Genomic DNA, 12,470 nt, shown 5'->3' with positions numbered 1-12,470 from the left:
GCCCATACTAAATCACTACTTAGCTAACACTGTGAAAGCCTGCATGAAAGAGGTATATTAAAAGATGATAAAAAGCTTTAGGGCCAATTTAATATTTATGTTGTACCAAAGGAATTACAGGGAACAGGAGACTTTGAATGATAAATACAAATTGATAAAATAAGGAAATTAGATTAGTAAATGTTTAAGAATTCAGCTTTTATCAATAATTAATACAAATAAATGATCTGTTAAAGGACATGTGCTTCTGACCAAGATTTACTAACAAGAACCAGATTTATCCTCTGACCTGAAACAACCAAAAAACAAACAAAATATATGGGGAAAAAAAAGTTTCAGCCAGGTGCGGTGGCTCACGCCTGTAATCCTAGCACTTACGGAAGCTGAGGTGGGCGGATCACCTGAGGTTGGGAGTTTGAGAACAGCCTGACCAACATGCAGAAACCCTGTCTCTACCAAAAATACAAAAAATTAGCCAGGTGTGGTGGCAGATGCCTGTAATCCCAACTACTTGGGGGGCTGAGGCAGAAGAATGGCTTGAACCCGGGAGGCGGAGGTTGCGGTGAGTTGAGATCGTGCCATTGCACTCCAGCCTGGGCAACAAGAGCGAAACTCTGTCTCCAAAAAAAAAAAAAAAAAAAGTGTCAAGACACTGGACATCAGGAAAATCCCTGAGAGCCAGGAAACAAGTAAGGTGAACCCTACTGCCCCAGGTTACGGCCTTGAGTTTCCCAGCCACAAGAGGCACAGGATGGGAAACTCATGTGAGGCCTGGCAGGCTCACTGAGTTGAAGAGATGGAGCTGAGAGTTTGGGGCAATCAAGATGGCTAGTGTTTATGGGGCACAATACTGGAGACGAGATACACAGACAAGAACTCCAGAGATCTGCGGGTCTCTCTTGAATATTTAGCTGAATGCCTATCAGCACATGTATGTAAGGAAACTAACCAAGACCAAGGAAAGACCACCCAAATGAATTCCCAGCACTCACATGAGGCCAAGAAAAGTGCCTATTCCAAAGAGCCAGATTGAAAAAAGGTCTCATGAACGGCTTTGGGTAGAGTACACAGAAAGATCTTGCCATAGTAGTAAGGCAAAACTAACCCTAAGGCAGCAACTCTCAACTGCGGGCAATCCTCCCCACTTCCTGGAACATTTGGCAATGTCTGAAGACATTTTTGGTTGTTACAACTTTGGGGGGAATGATGTTAAACATTCTATAATGCACAGGACTATCCCCTCCCCCAACAAAGAATTATTTGGCCCCAAATGCCATGGTGCTGCTATTGAGAAACCCTACCCTTGACTAAACATGTCTCTGGGTTCATCCTAACAAATCTTAAAAGGAAGACTCAAAAGGATCAAACTCTGTTCAAGTAGTTGAACAGCATCCCACAAAAAGCTCAAGAATATTAATAGAAATACCAAAGTATCTAGAGCCCAACAATGAATTCATAATGTCCAACAATGAATTCATAATGTCTGGAATCTATTCAAAGATTGTCAGGCATGCAAAGAAGCAGGAAAGTATCACTTATAATGAGGAGAACAATCAATCAATCAAGAACTGACACATTTAATAAAATTAGCAGATAAGGAAATTAACTCAGTTATGATAATTGTGTATAAAAAGTTAAATGAAGAAATAGACACATAATGGCCAGGTGGTGGCTCACGCCTGTAATCCCTGCACTTTGGGAGGCAAGGCAGGAGGATCCCTTGCGGCCAGGAGTTCAAGGCCAGCCTGAGCAACAAAGGGAGATGCCCCCTGCCCCTGCACCATCTCAACAAAAAAGGAAATAGATACGTAAAAAAAGACTAACACAACTCCAAGTTCTAGAGATAAAATGAAATAATCTGAGATGAAAAATACCCTGGATGGGACTAACAGCTGCTGAGCCACTGCAGAAGGTAAGAGCAATAAATGTAACTAAGTAACAATAGAAACAATTCAAGGGCGCTGGTTGCAATCCCAACACTTTGGGAGGCTGAGGTGGGAGGATTGCTTAAGCCTATGAGTTCAAGACCTGCCTGGGCAACATAGTGAGACCTCGTCTCTATAATTTTTTAAAATTAGCCAGACATGGTTGCCCATGCTTGTAGTCCCAGCTACTCAGAGGCTCAGGCAAGAAGATCACCTAAGCCCAGGAGTTCAAGGCTGCAGTGGACTGAGATCGCGCCACTGCACTCCAGCCTGGGCAACAGAGCAAGAGCCTGTCTCAAAAAAACAATGAAAAGAAAAGAAACTTTTCAAAATAAAACACAGAAAAAAAAAGAGAACTTTAAAAAAGAGACTATTATTCAGCCTTAAAAAGGAAGGAAGTTCTGACGCATGCTACAACATGGATGAGCCTTAAAGACATTATACTAAGTGAAATAATAAGCCAGTCACAAAAGGACAAATACTGTATGATTCCACTTATACGAGGTAACTAGAGTAGTGAAATTCACAGAAACAGAAAGTAGAATGGTGGCTGTCAGGGACTGGGAGCAGGGAGAATGAGTCATTTTTTAATAGGTATAGAATTTCAGTTTGGGAAGATTTTTTTAAAGTTCTAAAGATGGATGGTGATAATGGTTGCACAACACAGTAAATGTACTTAATGCCACTGAACTATATAAAAAAAATCATTTCAGCCGGGAGCAGTGGCTCACGCCTGTAATCCCAGCACTTTGGGAGGCCGAGGTAGGCGGATCACGAGGTCAAGAGATGGAGACCATCCTGGCTAACACTGTGAAAACCCCATCTCCACTAAAAACAGAAAAAAAGAGCCTGGCATGGTGGCGGGTGCCTGTAATCCCAGCTACTCTGGAGGCTGAGGCAGGAGAATCACTTGAACCCGGGAGGCAGAGGTTGCAGTGAGCCGAGATCGTGCCACTGCACTTCAGCCTGGGTGACAGAGCGAGACTCCAACTCCAAAAAAAAAAAAAAAAAGTTTAAATTATAAATTTTGCTGTATATATTTTACCACACACACAAACACACCAAAGAAAGAACATCAGTGAGAGGTGGAACAACATCAAACAGCCTCCAAAAGACAAGAGAGAACAGAAAAAAATATTTGAAGTAACAATGGCCAAAATTTTTCCAAATTTGGTGAAAACCATAAACATGTGTATCCGAGAAGCTTAACAAACTCCAAAAATAAGAAACAAGAAGAAAGCTATACCAAGGCATACCAAAATCAAATTACTTAAAAACAGTGACAATGAGAAAATCTTAAAAGCAAAAAGAGAAAACAGACACATTAGGAACAAAGGTAAGAATGATAAGAGATTTCTTACTGGGCTCAAGCCAAGCTGGAATACAGTGAAACAACATAAAGTACTGAAAGAAAAAAAAAACAACAACCTAAAACCGTAGGCCCAGTGAAATATCATTCACAAGCAAAGGCAAATACTTGTTCAGACACACAAAAGCTGATTTCATCACCAGCAGACATGCACTACAAAAATTTAAGGTCCTTCAAGCAGAAAGAAAATGTTACCATACCAAAATATGAATCTACACAAAGAAATGAACACCAAAATGGTAGCCACATGCATAAATATATACATTTTTTCTTATTATTTAAGTTAGTTAGTTTGTTTATTTATTTATGAGACAGAGTCTCACTCTATCACCCAGCCTGGAGTGCAGTGGCATGACCTAGGCTCACTGCAACCTCTGCCTCTGGGTTCAAGAGATTCTCCTGCCTCAGCCTCCCCAGTAGCTGGGATTATGGGCCCGTGCCACTGCACCAGGCTAATTTTTGTATTTTTAGTAGAGACGAGATTTCACCATGTTGGCCAGGCTGGTCTTGATCTCCTGACCTTGTGATGCACCCGCCTCGGCCTCCCAAAGTGCTGGGATTACAGGCGTGAGCCACCGCGCCCGGCCGCAGTACCAGCTTTTAACTTTGCTTGTTGTAAGGAAGCACAGAAAGTTTTTAATAGCCAACAATGCATTTATAAGGCCATGATAAACACTCAAATCAAGAATTATTACATTGTGGGAAAAGGAAGAGGATGCTGTCCTCATTCATTTGTCCTTCAGGATAGAAGGATATTCATTTGTATTGATGTTTTGTTTGGTTTTTCAAGACTCCTGACCTCAGGTAATCTGCCTGCCTCGGCCTCCCAAAGTGATGGGAGGCACTGCACCCGGCCTTAAATTTCTTTAAAAGATAATTTAGGCCGGGTGGTGGCTCATGCCTGTAATCCCAGCACTTTGGGAGGCCGAGGCGGGCGGATCACATGGTCAAGAGATCGAGACCATCCTGGCCAACATGGTGAAACCCCGTCTCTACTAAAAATACAAAAATTAGCTGGGCGTGGTGGCACGCGCCTATAGTCCCAGCTACTCAGGAGGCTGAGGCAGAAGAATCGCTTGAACCTGGGAAGCGGAGGTTGCAGTGAGCCAAGATCGTGCCACTGCACTCCAGCCTGGTGGCAGAACAAGACTTCATCTCAAAAAAAAGATAATTTACTGTTTAAACAAAAAGCAATGTACTGTGGGATTTATAACATGTAAAACATATGTTAACAATAGCACAAAGGTTGGGAGAAATGGAAATCCACTAATGTCAGCTAAAATAATACCACCAAGAAGCTAAAGAGAAAATTAAACCCAAAGCAGAAGGAAATAATAATGATGAGGGCAGAAATCAATAACAAAGGCTGGGCATGTTGGCTCATGCCTGTAATCCCAGCACTTTGGGAAGCTGAGACAGGCGGATCACCTCAGGTCAGGAGTTTAAGACCAGCCTGGCTAACATGGTGAAACCCCATCTCTACTAAAGATACAAAAATTAGCCAGGCATGGTGGTGGGTGCCTGCAATCCCAGGTACTCAGAAGGCTGAGGCAGGAGAATTGCTTGAACCCAGAAGGTGGAGGCTGCAGTGAGCCACCTGGGCAACACAGTGAGACTCTTTCTCAAAAACAAAAATAAAAATAAAATTTTTTTAAAAAGCAAGTGTAAGGAAAAAAAAAAGATGCAAGGCAAGACCGTCACTCTCACCACTTCTACAAAACATCAGAAGTTCTGGTCAGTGTAATAAGATAAAAAAAAGAAGCAAAAGGCAGGCCAGGCGTGGTGGCTCACGCCTGTAATCCCAGCACTTTGGGAGGCTGAGGCAGGTGGATCACGAGGTCAGGAGATCGAGACCATCCTGGCTAACACGGTGAAACCCTGTCTCTAATAAAAATACAAAAAATTAGCCGGGCGTGGTGGCAGGCACCTGTAGTCCCAGCTACTCGGGAGGCTGAGGCAGGAGAATGGCGTGAACCCGGGAGACGGAGCTTGCAGTGAGCAGAGATCGCACCACTGAACTCCAGCCTGGGAGACAGAGTGAGACTCCATCTCGAGGAAAAAAAAAAAAAAAGTAAAAGGCATACAGATTAAAAAGGAAGAAATAAAACTCTATTTGCCGACAACTTGATTATTTATGTTGAAAATTCAATAGACTATACCAAAAACAGTTACTAGAATAAGTCAGTTTAGCAAGATTGCTACATATAATATCAACAAACAAAAATCAATTGTCTTCCTTTCTTTTTTTTTTTTTTTTTTTTTGAGACAGGGTGTCACTCTGTCACCCAGGTTGGAGTGCAGTGGCACAATCTCGGCTCACTGCAACCTCCACCTCCCAGGCTCAAGCCATTCTCCCACTTCAGCCTTCCAAGTAGCTGGGACCACAGGTGCATGCGCACCACACTTGGCACACTTGGCTAATTTTTAATATTTTTGGTAGAAACAGGGTTTTTCTATGTTGCCCAGACCCATCTCGAACTCCTGAGCTCAGGAGATTCACCTGCCTCAGCCTCCCAAAGTGTGGGATTACAGGCGTGAGCTATCACACCCAGCCATCAATTGTATTTCCATATACTAGCAACAAACAATCAAAAATTAAAATGTATAAAATACCATTTATAATAGCATAAAAAATATTAAATACTCAGGGATAAATCTGACAAAACATGGGCAAGACCTATATGCTGAAAACAACAAAAAACACTGCTAAGACCAACACCTAAAAATGAGAAATGAGTAGGTCAGAAGAATCAATACTGTTAAGAGGACAATTTTCCCCAAACTTATCTGCACATTCAACCCAATTCCAATCAAAATCCCAACGGGCCTTTAATTTTGTAGATATTGATACATTTCATAAACAGCTGATTTAAACACTTATTATACAACTACCTGTATTTGTTTTCTATTGCTTTGTAACAAATTACCGTAAGCTTACCGACCACTCGAATTCTTTACTGCATGGCCTCCTCTTTTCCCAAAAATCAGCAGCTTCTTCTGTGTTGAATTCCCTTCCCTTGTACTTGGATTATTTCTCCAGGAAAAGCCCAGTCCCTTTTAAGGGTTTGTCTGATTAGATCAGGTCCACTGAGGATAATCTCCCTTTCTTAGTCACCATGGGAGTGATATCCCATGATTAGGTGGGATTACAGGTCCCTCCCATTATACAAAAGCATTAGGAGTCATTTTAGAATTCTGTATCTTGACAGGGCGGGGTGGCTCAAGCCTGTAATCCCAGTACTTTGGGAGGCAGAGGCGGGTGGATCACTTGGGGTTAGGAGTTCGAGACCAGCCTGGCCAATATGGCAAAACCCTGTCTCTACTAAAAACACAAAAATTAGCCTGGCTTGGTGGTGCTTGCCTGTAGTCCCAGCTAATCAGGAGGCTAAGGCAGGAGAATTGCTTGAACCCGGGGACTTCTGCCTATCTCAGTACTCAAATCAAGACAAAGTGGTGTTAACATAAATCAAGGAAACAGAATATAGAGTCCAGAAACAAACCTATACATATATAGATATCTGATTTTCTACAAATGTGCAAAGGCAATTCAGTGGAGAAAACACAGTCTTTTCATTAAATGATGCTGGAACAAATGGATATCCATATGTAAAAACCTCAAAATTCATACTTCTACCACATATAAGAATTAACTGAAAATGGATCATAGACCTACATAAAACCTAAGACTAGAAAATTTCTAGGAGAAAATCTTTCTGACCTGGGTTAGGTAAAGATCTCTTAGATGTGACACCAAAAACAAAATCCATATAAAAACAAATTGATGAATTGGTCTCCATTTCTCTAGGTCGGGGACAGAGGAAGGATTTTTAGGGTTTTTAGTCTGCAAGTTTCTGCATGGTTTGAATCTTTTATAATTAAGTCTCTCTATAATAAAAAGCCAAATATATAGAAGCAATATATATTCACTGAAGAACAGAAAATTTGAAAACTAATCCCTAAAGAATCACTCCTTATAATTTGTTATATTTCTCTCACACACAAAATTTTCTATAAAGAGAAATCACACCATACATAATTCTGTATCATTTTGCTTAACATTATTGCATGAGTCCTGTCTAATGCTATTAAATATCTTTTGAAAAGATAGTTTTAAAACATTCCATTGTATGACTATACAATAATTTATCCATCTCCCCATTGTTAGCAATTGTTCACTATTTTATTATTATTATAAATGGCATTGCAGTGCTTTAGGTTAAATTTCTAGAAGTGGAATAACTGTATCAACAAATCTGATTTAAATACTAACTCTTATTACACCATTAAAGCGTGGTCCACCTTAAAAAGCATTTCATGCAAAGCTTGGTACTTGTCCAAAATGTTAATGGGTGGTGATCCACGCCTATAATCCCAGCACGTTGGAAGGCCGAGGCGGGCAGATCACTTGAGGTCAGGAGTTTGAGACCAGCCTGGCCAATGTTGTGAAACCCTGTCTGTATTAAAAATGCAAAAAAAAAAAAAAAATTAATCGGGCGTGGTGGTGCATGCCTGTAATCCCAGCTACTCAGGAGGCTGAGGCGGGAGAACTGTTTGAGCCTGGGAGGCGGAGGTGGCAGTGAGCTGAGTTCACACCATTGCCCTCTAGCCTGGGCAGCAAGAGCGAAACTCCGTCTCAAAAAAAAAAAAAAAAGAAAGAAAAAACCACTTAAGCATCAAAGGTCAATACCTATCAAGGTGCTGAGAGAACAGTCATTCCTGCAGAATCCGATTATCAACAGGAATTATTCAAACTTAGTTTTAAGTCACAGATAACAGATAAAAACACCGGACTGTTCTGAACAATATGAAATATCTTATCTTTTGGGTGACCTCTGGTTAGAATTTTTGAAAACTGTTTTTAAGAAGTGCAATTTTCAGCAAGTAAATGCTTTACTAGTAAATTTGTTTCTTTTCTCTCCAAACAAATTTAGTTCATACTAATTAGAGATTTCAGCAGCCTAAGAGCAAAAGAACTCAGTATATTTTCTATTATATTCTTATATCCATACTTGATGAAATGAAAAAAGCTTATCATAAACATAACCACCTTACATTTGGTACTCCTAAACATTAGCCCAGATAGTCTTTAGTCAATGAGTCTTTAATGCATCCCATTAGAGTGACCCAAATCTCTTTACAATAATTTAAATAATCCAAATGTGTTCTACCACATTAAAACTGCAAATACCATAGCACAATCAGCCCATTAACTGCAAAAAGAGATAATGACTTTGTCCCCACCCTACCTCTCCAACTTATCAGCTGCAGGACATTCTCAATACTACTGGAAATGGTGACCTGACTAAAAGGAGCACTGCCATCTACGAATCACCTCTGACTCAGTGCCTGTGGCAGATATGATGAAGCAGCACTCAGTATCCTTTCTAGTCTCCCTCTAGTCGTTTCCTCCTACTACAGAGTCTGAAAAGCTAATCATTATTCCTCAGGGTCCCTTGCTACTAGGATTCAAATGTGAATCAGGTTCAGCCAACTAGATGCTCATGAGATGCTCATGAGATATGGAAAACAGATGGTGAAATGGGAGTTGTTTTACTGAAGTTTTGGCTATCCACAAGGATTATGGAAATGCTGACCACGTGCACATAATTCTCCAGGTTTCAGTCACTAACTTTGTAAGGGTCATGAAGCAGCTGCAGTTGTGGGGCAAGTAGTAGTGGTTTCCTAATACCTGCATAACAGATACATGCTCTTTTCTGTGTGTGTGGTTAACTATACATAAAATTTACCATTTTTACCATTTTAAGTGTTATAGTTCTGTTTCCTTAAATACATTCACAATGTTGTGCCACAGTTACCACCATCCAACTTCAGAACTTCATCATCACTCCAAGCAAAAACCCTGTAACCTATTAAGCAGTAACTCACTATCCCCCTCATGCTCAGTCCCTGGTATCCTCTAATCTATATTCTGTTGTTATGAATTTCCCTATTCTAGATATTTCACATAAGTAGAATCATGCAATATTCGTTCTTTTGTGTCTCACTTATTTCACTTAGGCTTCAAGGTTCATCTGTGTTGTAGTGTATGTCAGAATTTTCTTTCTTTTTTTTTTTTTGAGACGGAGTCTCACTCTGTCACCCAGGCTGGAGTGCAGTGGCACGATCTTGGCTCGCTGCAAGCTCCGCCTCCCGGGTTCAAGCAATTCTCCTGCCTCAGCCTCCCAAGTAGCTGGGACTACAGGCACCTGCCACCACACCCAGCTAATTTTTGTATTTTTAGTAGAGGTGGGGTTTCACAATGTTGGCCAGGCTGGTCTCGAACTCCTGACCTCAAATGATCCACCCACCTCAGCCTCCCAAAGTGCTGGGATTACAGGCATGAGTCACCGCGCCCAGCCCAGAATTTTCTTTCTAAGGCTGAATAATATCCCCTTCTATGTATATATCACATTTTGTTTACACATTCATCCATCCATGGACACTTAAGCTGCATTCATCTTCTGGCTATTGTGAATAATACTGCTTTGAACATGGGTAAACAAATATCTGTTCAAGTCCCTGCTTTTACTTCAGGTATATACCTAGAAGTGGAATTGCTGGCTTGTACAGTAATTCTGCTAAATTTTTTGAGGAGTCACCATATCATTTTCCACAGCAGCTGAACCATTTTACATTCCTACTAGAAATATGCACAAAGTGTTCTAATTTCTCTATATTCCTGCTAATACTTGTAATTTTCTGTTCTTTTTCTTAATAGTAGCCATTTTATGACATAAAGTAGTATTCCATTGTGATTTTGATTTGATTTCAGTAATGATTAGCCATGTGGAACATCTTTTCATATGCTTACTGGACCTTTGTATATTTTGCTTGGAGAAACACCTACTCAAGTCTTTTGCCTATGTTTTTACTGGGTTTTTTTGGTGTTGAGATGGTGCATTCTCAAACTCAGCATTTCATGTTGGCCTCCTAATGCCAACCTTCTGACTGTAGCAAAGGTAGCATTCCTCTGACAGGCCAATTTAAATATTGTAATAGAAGTCATTCCTAGCCCAGACCAGAGAAGTTTCTCTCTCTTGCAAGTGAACCCTGACTGATTACCAAAGGCTCTTTAGTCCTCTGAATTGCTGATTTCAGAGCAAGCTAAGTACCCAAAGGTCAAGGCTTCAAGCTGTCTCATATAAGGTCCACATTCTGGTCCAATTCTAGGTAAGGCAAGGTAAGTTTATGTTTTTTCCCCTTAGCTTCCTGGGAAACTAAGCAGGATATGTTTTTCAGCTCTCTTCTCATTAACTATATGTACTTTTGCATTCTTTGGAATGAATGACATGTTTTATTTCAAAAAGCTATTCAATTATTTTTTCTCAACCAAGTACTTAGTGACAGGGGAAAAAGACTTGAATAGTAAAATAACCCATTAGTAACTTACACAAAACAAAAGCTCTGATCTGGCTACTTCATCTACTAAGCAGGTTCAACAGTAGTAAGAACATGAAAGCAGACAAGTACCATACTACAAATTAAAGAAAAAGAAAAGGGAGGAAAGGCAAAATGAGAGTGTATCTAGCCAAAAAAAAAAAAAAAAAAAAAACCAAAAGAAAAGAAAAGAAAAGTAGCACTCAGTGCAGCAGAAGAGCTTAGCGGGTTTTTGTTAGGTTATTTTTGTTTTATTTTTAGGAAAGATAGAGTAATCAAGATGATTACTAAGGCCTATATGATTAGTACATGGTAGGTTCTCAATAAACATTTATTAAATAAATGTGCAAAAAAAAAGCAGCAATCAAAATAATAATTCATTCAGTTCCCCAATGTCCTTCTAAACAAGATTTTTTTTTTTTTGATACGGAGTCTTGCCCTGTCGCCCAGGCTGAAGTGTAGTGGCGCGATCTCAGCTCACTGCAAGCTCTGCCTCCCAGGTTCACACCATTCTCCTGCCTCAGCCTCCCAAGTAGCTGGGACTACAGGCGCCCACCACCACGCCCAGTTAATTTTTTTGTATTTTTAGTAGAGAGAGGGTTTCACCATGTTAGCCAGGATGGTCTTGATCTCCTGACCTCGTGATTCACCCGCCTCGGCCTCCCAAAGTGCTGGGATTACAGGCATGAGCCACCGCGGCCAGCCACAGATCATTTTTAAAATTTCAACTTTATTTATAATTGACACATAATTGTACACATTTATGGGGTACAGTGTAATTTTTTTTTTTTTTTGAGATGGAGTTTCGCTCTTGTTGCCCAGGCTGGAGTGCAGTGACACGATCTCAGCTCACCGCAACCTCTGCCTCCCGGGTTCAAGCGATTCTCCTGCCTCAGCCTCCTGAGTAGCTGGGATTACAGGCATGCACCACCACTGCCCAGGTAAATTTGTATTTTTAGTAGAGACGGAGTTTCTCCATGTTGGTCAGGCTGGTCTTGAACTCTCGACCTCAGGTGATCAGCCCGCCTCGGCCTCCCAAAGTGCTGGGATTACAGGCATAAGCCATCACGTCTGGCCCAGCGTAATATGTTAATACATGTATACATTGTATGATGATCAAATCAAGATACTTAGCACATATATAATTTTAAAGTTATCATTTGTTTTTTGTTTTTTGTTTTTTTCTAGAGACAGGGTCTTGTTCTCTTTCCCAGGCTGGAGAGCAATGACACAATTATAGCTCAATGAAACCTCAAACCCCTGGGCTCAAGTGATCCTCCCACCTCAGCCTCCTGAGTAGCGGGGACTACAGGCATGTGCCATCATGCTTGGCTAATTTTTTTTTTACTTTTTTGTAGAGACAGGGTCTCACTATGTTGCCCAGGTTGGTCTCAAACTTCTAGGCCCAAGTGATCTTCCTGCCTCGGCCTCCCAAAGTGTTAAGATTACAGGCATAAGCCACCACACCAGTCACATCTATCATTTCTTTGTGGTGATAACATTCAAAATCTTCTAGCTACCTTGAAATATACATTATTATTAGTCATAGTCACCCTCCTGTACAACAGAAAACCAGTTACGCTTCTCATCTAACTGTAATCTTTTTTTTGGGGGGGGACAGTCTCACTCTGCCACCCAAGCTGGAGTGCAGTGGCGTGATCTTGGCTCACTGCAGCCTCCACCTCCTGGATTCAAGCAATTCTCCTGCCTTAGCCTCCCAAGTAGCTGGGATTACAGGTGCCCACCACCACGCTCAGCTAATTTTTGTATTTTTAGTAGAGATGGGGTTTTACCATGTT

The 12,470-nt window shown here is 40.9% G+C and overlaps 1 protein-coding gene across 5 annotated transcripts in view; it reads right to left on the bottom strand.

Moving 5' to 3' along the window:
- The window catches only part of SAMD8 (sterile alpha motif domain containing 8), an 82,296-nt gene that overhangs the window by 34,966 nt on the left and 34,860 nt on the right, over nt 1-12,470 (bottom strand). The window lies entirely within an intron of this gene.

Source organism: Pan troglodytes, chromosome 8 (assembly GCF_028858775.2).
Source record: "Pan troglodytes isolate AG18354 chromosome 8, NHGRI_mPanTro3-v2.0_pri, whole genome shotgun sequence".
NCBI lineage: Eukaryota > Metazoa > Chordata > Mammalia > Primates > Hominidae > Pan > Pan troglodytes.
This window is presented reverse-complemented; position numbering and strand designations above follow the sequence as displayed.